The sequence below is a fragment of the Etheostoma spectabile genome, chromosome 23 (assembly GCF_008692095.1).
Source record: "Etheostoma spectabile isolate EspeVRDwgs_2016 chromosome 23, UIUC_Espe_1.0, whole genome shotgun sequence".
In the NCBI taxonomy this organism is placed as follows: Eukaryota; Metazoa; Chordata; class Actinopteri; order Perciformes; family Percidae; genus Etheostoma; species Etheostoma spectabile.
In genome coordinates, this window is record NC_045755.1 from 10,063,447 (window position 1) to 10,075,513 (window position 12,067).

Genomic DNA, 12,067 nt, shown 5'->3' on the forward strand with positions numbered 1-12,067 from the left:
CTGGTAGCTAAGTGTATGGGGCTACTGGTACTGTCCCGGGGTGCCTCTCCTCACTAAGTGAAGTTTTTTTTTTTTTTTTGGGTGTGACTTCTGTCTAATGTATTCTAGATGTTGTTTACGCCTAGTTTTCTCTGTTTTGGAATCGCTGATATGATTGTGACATATCCCTTTCAAGCCACATGCCACAAGCTGCTTGAACTTTGGTCTGTTGACATTTTGACACAACTCACTCTTGAAACCACTAAGATACTGACACCCCCTCTCCTGTCGGCCCGTATTAAATGGTGTTTTCCTGGTGGGATTGTTTCAAATCCTTCTAGTTCTTCAGCCTCTCCTTTAGCTCCAGTCAGCCTGCCTTGACCTTAAACTCATTCTCATCATCTCATCATCACTTTATTTTTATAAAGCCTTTCACATCACAGTAGCTGAACAAAGTGCTGTACCGCCAAACACAGATAAAATACATCCAATATCATTTCAGACTAACACCACTGCTTTCTCTCTGTTTCAAACACCACCAGCCTAAAAGTAAACCTCTTAAACACATGTCCAGGTGTCTTCTTATGATCATTTCTTCTTACCGATAATTTCTTTTCACTTTTTTCTTTAAATTACTTTTGTTGACCTAAGTCTACTCAAGCTATGAGTACCCGTATCTATACAGTGTTTTTGTTTGTTATGAAACAATAATATCGCTGTCAACGGGCTTATCTGCTAATGTAGCTCACCGACTGTTACCTTGACACCCACCAGCCATATACGGTACCATAGGGAGGTTACTTGAAACCGGTGATTTACGTCACCGTTCCATTGTACATTGCATGCTTTCCTTTTCTGCCTTCACAAGGCTGTGTGTGCGGCTGTGTCAATAAACATATTCTTTTTAGGGTGAAAAGATTTATTTATTGTTGGTAACGTCCCTCAGTGTTTAAAAACAGGTGTTTAAAATTGCTGTCACGGCTTATTCTGCAATGTTAGCTATCGAGTGTTACCTTGACACCATCCAGCCAATAGACGGTACCATAGGGAGGTTACCTGATACCGGTGATTTACGTCACCGCTCATTGTACACAAGTTTAAACAACAAAATAACACAAAAACGCTAGTGAACATTACTAGCTACTTTTTTATGTTGGTTTTTTTAGCGGTATGCCCCCACTAACCTGGAAAACGGTTTAAAATGGCTAGCTAACGTTAATACAGCTTCTCCAGTACAGCGTCTCTTGCCGGGGGCGCAGGCGTTCACTTACATTAGCTTCTTGTCTCATCTGGGGTCTGATAAAGAGTAATTCATCAAATTATTCGTGTCCACATGCCATTTTCCTCTAAACGTAGCTGTCACATTTCATGGGACCCGCGTGAGTGCGGATTTCATGTCGCGGCTCTGTTTGTCCCTTTGCCTAAGATTGAGTGACACGTAGTACGTCCTCCTGTTGTTTACTTGTTGCCATGACTTTGCGAGTGATGACGTCATGTCTGTTCCTTCCAGTTGCTCGGGGAGGGAGAGCAGAATGACAGTTGTTTGAGTTCAGTAGAGCAAGTCGTGTAATTATGACTTAATGACTTTTCAGCTTAAAGGAGCGCGTTGCGCGTGTACATAGCGAAACCCTGTGTGCGTCTGCCCTATAGCATACTCAGCGGCAAAATTATCACTGTGGGGGGCCGCCATCAACATAGACAAACAGTGGTATAAGTTAGTGTTAATTGATATTGTGTTTCCCTCAAACTAAACTCCAACAATGTTCACATACATAATATTAAAGCTTTGGAGTCTGGAGTCCCTGTACACAGTTGTTTCCACAGACAGAAGTCATCGTTCCCGCTGCAGTATGATATGGTTGTCTTCTGGTTCATTAACCAATTCTTTTTCTAACTTGCATATCATGAAGGACATTTTCCATTCAATTGAAAGGGGTAGGTCAGAAAGTGATTTGATTTCTGAGATAAGGCCCTTACTGCAATTTAAAATCACACTTACATAATAGATTTAATTACATTTATTTGTATAATGAATGTTTGCATACACCTTGTAAGCTAATAGAGAACAGATTGTGATCTGCTTCACTTGGTATTTTCTTTAACCAGTTTCTAATGTAGTGTAACATAATTTATTGTTTCCCTGAACCGATGACATACTTAGCTTCTTCTAAGGTCTTCCAGTGAACCTAAGCCTGTGTATCATAATACCTGTTGGCGAGGCGTTGAGAAACGCCCAGGGTGCTTACCACCCTGCTTAACTCTATAAAAAAAGAAGCTCCGCAACACATACATAAACTCTCTGGGCATTTTTCACTTGCTGTCTCAAGGGGATTTAAACAGCTAAGACAAGTCTTTTCCCTTCCCTCACTGAGCTCTGCCTCCAAGTAGAGCTGGAACACCTGCCAAAGGTTTATGCGTGGAAAAATTAGTTTTGTGCACGTGTTCGCACTAAGATTGTACACTCGTGCGGGTGACACACACTGCACAGACACATTCACCCTGTTCTGTTTTGTTGTAGTTTGGGAGAGAGTTTTTAGAGAGAAGTGTCAACCTTTTGTCCGGCTCCAGAATTCTTCACCAGGCTTACTGTTCAACGGTTCGCCCTGTAATTAAAACAAAACTGCCTGGATTCTGAAAAAATGTGCATGTGCTATATTTGTTTTTCATTATCAACTGTTTTGAAACTGCAGCTTCAGGACTGAAGAATTGAACCTTTAGGGACTTAATTAAAGATGAACACAATGTCTTATTAATTCAGTCAAAGTTCAATGTCACGTGTATCTTCTTGCTACATAAGGTATTGTTTGCATCTAAGCCAATATTCCATGAGAAAGTTGCTGCAATATGTCCGAAGACAAGGTCTAAAAGTTAGAACTCATAATTAAACCTGGGAGAAAATGTAATTTTTTTTTTTTTTAAACATGACTTAAACAGTTGGTACTGTATATATGGTTGTCTCCATTTTTCTGTCTTCACAAGGCTGTGTTGCAGCTGTGCATTAAACATGATTCATTTTAGGGTGAAAAATATTTATTTATGGTTGGTAACACCCCTTAAATGTTTTAAAACAGGTGTGAAATTTCAAAACATCAGCATTGACACAATTACATCTCAATACAAGAAGCCACAGGAATAATCTAAAAAATATAATATTCTGGTGTGGTGATTTCAAGTACTGCTCGATGTCAGCTTTATCCTTTATTTTTAAAGTCAGAATAAAGCTTGTTTTTCAAAAGACCAGACCACTGCTGTGAGCTCATGTGGGGCCCGTTGCAGCAACTCACTTGGCAAGCCAAAGGGAATCTTGGTTAATTGTCCTTTTCCTGCTGTGAGGCTTCAAGTATTTTCCATTTCATAACTAGACTTTTGTCTTTATTCTTCAAACGTGATATGGTGTTGGGGTCAGTGTTCTTAAATAAAATATGGTATTGCAGCCATAATCAAATTGAGCGTTTAAGCTATTGTGTACACAGCGACTTCCAGCAACTTTAGAAGCTCAACGCGTTGCGGTGTGTACGTACAGGTAGCGCCTTTTCTCTCTCGCTCAAGTCCACTGTGTCAATGTTCTAGCAGGTAGAGTGATCTACAACTGACGGGGAGAGAGAGAGAGACTGTCACTACAGCCAATCTAGTCCTGCTCAAAGCGATGGTTTTTTTTCACAATAGTGGCACGTTAGAGGGGAAAAAGTATCTTCCACTTAAGGGGCCCTGTCCCCATCCCGCAATTGTCATATTTCCCCTCCAGCGCCCGCAATTAGGATTAGCTTGTGTCTGACAGGGTGGGGGGCGTGGCATCATGTTAGTGGCTCTCCATCGCGATGTCGACCAGTCCATCACAATGGACGTGACTCGTCCACCAGCACAACCCTAATGATGCTGCTCTGTCTCTGCTGGATGTACATAGCATATTCATATCAGTTTACTTTTTATGTGTTTTGTGCAGGCTCCTGCCTCACAACAAACCAAAAGGCACACTCTTTTCTCTGCCTTTTTCTCACAATGTGTGTATTTGGGACTGACGTGTTTTTGTGTGTAATGTACTACGCAGAGTGAGGATGTTTGAGTAGCTTTGACTTTGGGGGAATATATGTGTTCATTCAATATATATACATATGTGAGAGGGAACGGAGCAGTACTTTCCTCAGTTGGAGTTGCCATTATGGAAATGGAATTAGATTTATGCTGCTGCAGTACACACACCACCCACACACACACACGATAGGAAGAAGCGCACAAATACTAAAACACAGTCCCACCACTACTTGCATATTTTTTACATTACAGTATGAAGAAGACCATAGATTCATTCTTTTTTCCCTACAACACCTGATAGTATAATAAACATAACACAACTTTTTACAAAGTGCCTATTTCTCGTCGGTGTGTCCTGTGTGTCTGTTGTGTTGTGTGCTTCGATACTAATCATCTTCACTTGTCTCAGTATTTCTCCATGGGTGCCATTGGGCCTGTTTGACTCTATGAGGGATGCCTCTTGCAATATTGCTGTGTGGGTGTGTGTGTTTGGTGTGGGTGTGTGTGTGTGGTGTGTGGTGTGTGGTGCGTGTGTGTGTGTGTGTGTGTGTGTGTGGGTCTTTGTTGTGTGTGTGTGTGTGTGTGTGTGTTGTGGGTGGGTGTGTGGGGTCAGAGGCCTGAGGGGTACTGATTAATTTAGAAGCTTTGGCCATAACAGACTGCCTTAAAGTATGACTCTCTTGGTAGAAAACAACATGCACACCTAACACAATAATTTTAGACTAATAAAATTTACTCCATAGTAACCACACGTTAAGTTCAGCCAAATACACAACATGTGTGCTTAAAAAAACACACACACTTGAGAACATGGAGTTTCACACATTAAAAGAATGGACACACACTTTTGTAGATCTGTGTCTGTAACTCCTTTGAGAGAAACATGTTCAACAACAAGAGAAAAAGAGAAGATGTGTCAAGTTGATCTGTGGTTTCTGCTGCCATAGCAAGTTTTGGCAGCCAGAGACAGCAACTTGTGTGTGTGGGGGTGTGGGGGGATGTGTGTGTGTGTGTAGGGGGGGCGGTTGTTGTGTGTGGTGTGGGGGGGGGGGGGGGGGGTTTGATGTGTGTGTGGGAATGTGTGGTGTGGCCAGATGCATTAACCAACTATCTCATTGTACGGACAATACACATTAGCTTGCCACCTCAAGCCTCACCTCTACTGGAAGTTTGCATATTTAAAATGTTTTTTACATACAGTAAGACATTCGCAGAGCTCTGTCCCTCTGAGTACATTTTCAATCCAGTAAATTAAACCCATTACTATACCTGCAATTTAAATTCAGAGTAATTGTTTTTTTCTCAAGATGGTAGAAGGTACGTCTGAATTTGGCTTCTTTCAGTCCATTCGGTTGCATATTAGAAGTTATGAAGAAGTTAAAAGAGGAAAGCAATTCACAGCGTTTTGATTAGCAATGAAGACTTGTGCGATACTGTGTACAAATCTTGCTGTAAATAAAGCTGGATTTGTTTTGTACACTGCATTGGTACATTAGGATTAGCTTAACTAACTAAACTATAAGCATCAGAACATCTTGAGTTTGATGTATTGTGAGGCAAGGCAACATTCATCTGCAGTATTGACATACCCTTCACATGACCTATGGAAATATAAGAGATAGTTATGACACCACATAAGAATAAAAATACAAATAATAAGCCCTGCTATAGGACAAGTGGCTGTTAAATTCCTAAGTAATAAGCTAATTGAAAGTCTTTAGTCACATTGATGAGTCTGGGGAGGGTGAGCCATACAGAGTCCAGTGGAATACTGTCATCACATCATACATTAAGGGTGACAGGATCATAGACTTTTATAGTGCAGAGAAGCTGGTATGTCAAATTGCTAATTGCAGAAAAAGTGTCTTGCTCAGAAGCCTTTGACAGGATTTGCAGCTATAGACATTGAACCAAACCATGGTTTGTCTATGGCCTTACAGTTTCAAGGCTGTCACTCCAACCACGTTATTCTGCCAAGGTGTCTAAAATATATTTAAAAAATTGTTCTCAGTGTTTACATGGCTTTCTATTTATCACATTGCAAGAATGTTTTCTCATATTTGTCTTCATATTTTTTATATTTGGCTTCACATCTGTCCCTGTTTTGGCTGTGAAGATTGTGCTAAATGTTTATTTGTGGATACTTGTCATCTATACACAGCGGTTGTTCACATTAGTGCTGCATTGGTTTGATTTTTGAGGCAAAGGAAGTTAAAAGTATGAGTTTTTAAATCACTCACTTGACATGATGATTGTAGTTCCATTCTAGTTGAAGTATTTGCTGATGACTCCTTTGTCTTCATCCATCTGTGTTTTTTCCAGACACCTGCATAGAGTAGAGAAATTCACAGACATATGTATATGTGCAGACTCATAATGTGGCTATCCTGACATTAGTCCAGAGGTTGAAGAAGGATTCATATATTTCCATTTTCTGTGCATGTTATTAAGAGTTAGCATTTGGCGGATGGTTTTTACATCTTAAGTTGCTTATGCTAAATTAACTTCTTCAGCACATAAAAAACACTCATGTTTAATATCTCCGCCTCCTCCACCACATTCTCTCTCACAGACATTTCTAATTTCATCCACTCTTCTATCTTCTCTCTCTCCATTTCCAACTCTCTCTGCTCCCTCCTTTGCTCCTGTCTACCCTCTTTCCTCTCCACTGTGTGTGTCATTTTCATGGACATTAATGTAATGAAATATCTAGTCTGGGTTAAAAAAGGGATACTGTTTCCATTCCATCCTCTCTTGCTGTCTGGCAGTAATTGGCTGTTAATTGGGCCTATGGAGGCTGTGTGAGAGAGTCTTAGAGTTGTCTTGAGCTGAATACAAAGTAAAGCTGCCTCATAACCACATAGGTTCGTTTTAAAATCAAGAAGTGTCCTACATTAACATATGCATATTGTGGATGAGATCCAATGAACAGACAATAGCATAAGTCGCGAACTGTCGTGTGGCACTTACTGGTCAACTTATGAATCCAATAGCGAGGGTTATAGTTTGATGACATGGATGAAACACAGACATTGAAGGACCTTTTGGCTTTTCACAAATTGGTCCCCTGACTTCAGGGAAGACCTTAATTGGCACAGAATTTAACATTTCGTTTACAACAGTGATTCGCAGCCTCTAGCTTTGCTCAAATTTCTTCACTTGTACAATTATTTATGACCGCTGGGTGATGAACGATAGATGGTTGTTTGGATAAAGGAAATGGCACATGTGGAAGAAGTATGGAATACACATCCTTTTGAAAAATTACCACACTCCGAAGTACAGTAACCTCATGAAAAGGCAAGAGACATGTCCTATTTCTCTAGGCTTTCACACGCTACAATCACTCTTCCCTTACTTGTTCATTCACTCCCTAGTGTGCATTTTACCTCTAAAGGCTTGGCTCACGTATAATGGTCCAAATTGGACTGAGTCTGTTTCAGTCTTTTCTATTGGGAAATAAAATTTTCAGATGTCAGCCAAAGAGTTCTAATCCTCTGCTTTTTAATCAGTCACTGCCTGTCTTGTCTTTCTAGATCAGGGGTTTTCAGAGTCTGACACTGTGGCCCTCCCTTAGACATATGGAGACACTGCACACAAATATTGAGGTTTATGTGTGATGACCCGGAGATAATGATAGCATTGACACGCATTTTACACTGGTTACCATGTCGTTTTTCTCTGTCTCAGAATTGAAAGATTTTTATTAACATGTGAAGGGGTGGGGGAAACGGGACAACCTAAACCCCGTTCGTGCATTTCAGCTGAACAATGCAAGAACAACAGAAAAAAAAGTAGAACTATTGTTGAAGTGAGCTAGCAAGAAAGTGACAATGGTGGTGGTGTTTGGTCTGGAAGACCGTATTCTAATATAGTTGGTGTACACACACACCACACCACACGCACAACACACAACAACACACACACCACAACACACACACACAACCACACACACACACACACACACACACACACACACACTATACACACACACACTCTCTCCATTTAAACTCCTCCCCAGACCTTAGTACTTTGGCCATAGGCCACCAAAAGCCAAAGGGCTGTGTACCAAAACCAACCGTCTGTGACACTAGCCTGGTGAGAGGGTCACTCTCTGCACGCACGCACGCACACACACACACACAACACACACACACCACACACACCACCCACACACACACCACACACACACACACACACACACCACACACACCACACACACAGTATGATAAGGTCCCTGGTGCCTACGGGTTTTTATTCTCTCCTCTTGTCATGACTGACTGGCACCACCGAGGGCCAGCACACAAACACAACACACAACCCAAATACTCACATCCAGGCTTACACACACACACACACACACACACACACACACACACACACACACACACACCACACACCACACACACACACACACACACACACCACACAAATACCACTCAAGCACAATTACTTCTATCAGTAATAAATTAGTGATAGTTATAGTCCAATTCAAGCAACATTGCTTTACAAACAGATTGCAGTGACTGGCATCTACAGACACGCACACCACTTTGACATTGGCCTTCAATATTGCCCTTTTCTTTCTTATACAGATTTTAACGCACACCTGACCGCTTCACTAACTCCTCATTCAGTGTGGCATTGAGCCACCAACCTTTGGGCAATTTAGTCCTATCAGCTCTTGGTGCCTTCGTTCTGTCTTTATTGTTGCCCCAGACATGGTAGTTAGCTTTAGCGGGTAAGTAGATTGAGCGATAAACTTTAACTTCTGTCTCTGTTAGAAACCATCCTGAGTCTGATATGAGCCTTATAGATATGGAAGGAGGGGAGGCAGAAATAAAGCAGAAAAGATTGAATCAAAAAGGTTAAGAGTGAAAAATAAGATAGAGGCAAAGCCATCTCAGTCTGTATTTCAATCTCCAACCACCATCTAAAACGTGATAAATGTCTGCACTATTCTGAAGGATTGGATACCCTCAGAGGTCCGGTTTTAGAAATTTTGAATTCTGATATATTACAACTTTGTCTTATTATTGTCATTGTGACATTGTACCCAACAAAGACACATAAGTACGTCAACAGGGTAAGAAAGGGAGCATCAGATGAACAGACTTGTAAACAAGCCCAGTTTAATACACTACTTTTATTAGGTGATCAATGTAATGGGTGCACTCAAGCTGTGTTTTCCGGCAACTACCGCATGTTTGTTTGGTCAAAGTTGAATCATTTAGGTGATTTGTAAACGTGATGGATGCTTGGTTTATAGTTTTACATGGGACATGCCACTTTTTAGTCCTTTTATGCACTGTAGCTTTAAAGAAGGAAATCATAACATTTATTCTCAAACAAAGCCTTTTTTAATCTTTATACCTATTTCACCATCTACATGTTTGCATTGATGACTTTTTCTCGCAACTGCCCTGTCTAACACTCTGTGCTGTTAATACATTTCTTTCTCCTATTCTCCTGCCCTTTTTCTCTCTTTGTCTTCTGTCATGCTCTCTCTCTCTCTCGTCCTCCTCTCTCTCTCTCTCTCTCTCATCCTTCCTCTCTCTCTCTCTCTCCCTCTCTCTCTATCTGTCTATGCTCCATATAACAATGATGGCTAGTTGTCCTCCCCGAGTCTTTATTTATTAAGAGCTGGTAGGCTGTGAACGCTAACACCACCCAAGCAGATGAGCCTTGAAATTCATTTTGAAGAACAAGAAATAATTTTTTTCCCCGTCATTTCTCCTCTCCTGTCATCTATTTCTCACACTTGGTCTGCATCTTTCTTCCTTCACCCGTCTTCCATTCTTGTTTTGGTAAATGAGGTGTTTGCTCCCGAAGATTTTTTTTTTTCTTCTTCACTGCGTGTATGCGTTGTGATGACGAGGCTGCTTTTTTTGTTGCCATCCTTTTGTCTCAGCAAATACATTTTTGGATAGGAGAGGAAGGAGGAGGAAACGGTTGCTGGAGTCTGTATGAGTAGTTCAGGGCACCTTGACCACGAGCCAGTTTATGGTTAGGGCCTTTACACATCGGAATTGTGAAATACTCGTCTGTGTAATTTGCAACAAAATTATAATACAGACTAATTGTGCGACAGTTTGAAATTTTGTGCAGGCAGAGACCAACACTGGCATCCTATTTACCCAAGCAGCGCTTGGCAGTCTGTCTAGATAGGTTGTTGGTAGTCCTTTAGCTCCTGTCAGGGGATTTGAGTTCCATGTGGTAAAAGTTACATAGTGTATATGTGTGGATCTATTGTAAAAAAAGGGAGAATGGAGTGGATCTGGTATGTGCTACTTTTGATAAGAATGACAAGGAATAATAATATTTTCCTTCTTGTTTCAGAGTTCTGGACCCTCCGTAATGAAGCATGCAGTTAGGGAACACATATTAACCCCCAATTTCCACAGGATGCGTATGGCTGCGGATCGCTCTGCTGTGTGAACGCTCTGTGCTCCGCCTTCCGTTGATACCCACCAGGTCCGATTTGTTGCGAAACGGCTGCGGCCATGACTGACAGCTGAAGTCTCGAGGACCCACGAGATCTCGCAAATTCATGTACATCCCTGACAAAGTCTGTCGCTTATCTATTTGTAGAAACACCTGCTATTAACCTGACTTTTAATTATCATTGGTGTAAGAAATAGCTCATATGAAAAGCTAAAACCCTCCCAAATGATGTTCAATGCACTGAATAAATTAGTTTCACTGAAACAAGATTTATCATTTAAACAAGACAGAAAGGTCAAATTTTGGCAAGACAAAAGTTTTGTCGCCTATACAGAAATTGAACAAATTTACTGCAAATCTAAATATGTCAGCAATTAAATAGCGGTGCTGTGAGATCCAATTTAATATCTTGTATGACTTCCAAGCTTGAAGGACAGCATCCATGTGGTTTGGCAAGGATTCATCCAATGTATTGATGAAGTCATCAGGAATAGCTAGGAAAGCATCTTGCATGCCTCCCAGAGCATCAATATTTCTTTGGTTTGGTCTTCCATGCTTCCTCTTTCATCCTACCCCACATATGCTCAATGTGTTGTCTGGTGACTGGGCCGGCCAATCCTGGAGCACTTGATTCTTCTCGCCTTGAGTAACTTTTAAGTGGAGATGGAAGTATGCAATGGAGCACCCACCACCGCCACCAACTTCACTATTTTCTGGGTGAATCTTGGATCCATGCGGGCTCCCAGTATGTCTCCTGCAATATTTGCGGCAACTGTGGGTGAATTTAACAGAAGATTCATCTAAAAAATCCACTTTCTTCCACTTCTCCAGCGTCCATCCTTTAGCAGGCTGTGGGCCTTGGCAAATGCCACACAGTTTTTCATTGTCTTTTGTTATGCTGGCTTCTGGCACTGATTCGTCCATGAGCCATTTCAAGACAGAATCCAACAAACTGTTCAGGTTGGCACAGGGACTTCAGTGACCAGTCTCGTGGGCTCTGCTGCTGTAGAAAATGGGCTGGCCTTGGATTTTCGACCAACAAACGTCCTCTCGAGCAGTTGTCTTGCGGGTCTGCCTGACCTGCTTGTCAAAAACATCTCCAGTGTCTTCAAATGTTTTTTTAATCCTCTGTACTGATGCGTGAGACACTTGAAGGTGTCGCTGCCACATCAGCATGGACTGGTCTTCAGCCCTTGATAATCAAAACAACTTTAGTCTCAGGGTGAATCTTAGGCCTGTTTGCAGATGTCTAGTTGCAGTTGATGCGAAGGTCTAGTGTACTGGGGATGTTTTTATACACACCTGAGACCTAATTGATCCATTATTGGTCCCAGGTGAAGCTCATATGTCAAGGCGACAACACTTATGTCTTTGCAAAAATTGACTCAGTGGGCTTTACCAAGCTGGTGAATATTAGAATACTTTTTGACAGTTTCGTTTTGCACTGAAACATTATTACAAAAGCTGTTGGGATTAAAATGAGGCCATTCTTGTTAAATAAATCTTGATTAATTTGTACACAAGCGACAAGACTTTTGTCAGGGACTGTAGAATAGAACCACAAAAACAACAGTTTGTTTTCGTCCAGAGGAATAGAGAGGAAACAACTCTG

The 12,067-nt window shown here is 41.3% G+C and overlaps 1 protein-coding gene and 1 long non-coding RNA gene across 7 annotated transcripts in view; both read left to right on the forward strand.

Annotated features, from left to right (window-relative positions):
* Nucleotides 1-12,067, forward strand: part of grm8a (glutamate receptor, metabotropic 8a) — a 311,638-nt gene that overhangs the window by 39,605 nt on the left and 259,966 nt on the right. The window lies entirely within an intron of this gene.
* Nucleotides 543-12,067, forward strand: part of LOC116672995 (uncharacterized) — a 12,805-nt gene continuing 1,280 nt past the window's right edge. Inside the window, exons 1-2 of the long non-coding RNA XR_004327705.1 lie at nucleotides 543-553; nucleotides 6,725-6,729. This is a non-coding gene — a long non-coding RNA (uncharacterized LOC116672995). The remainder of the gene's footprint in view (nucleotides 554-6,724; nucleotides 6,730-12,067) is intronic.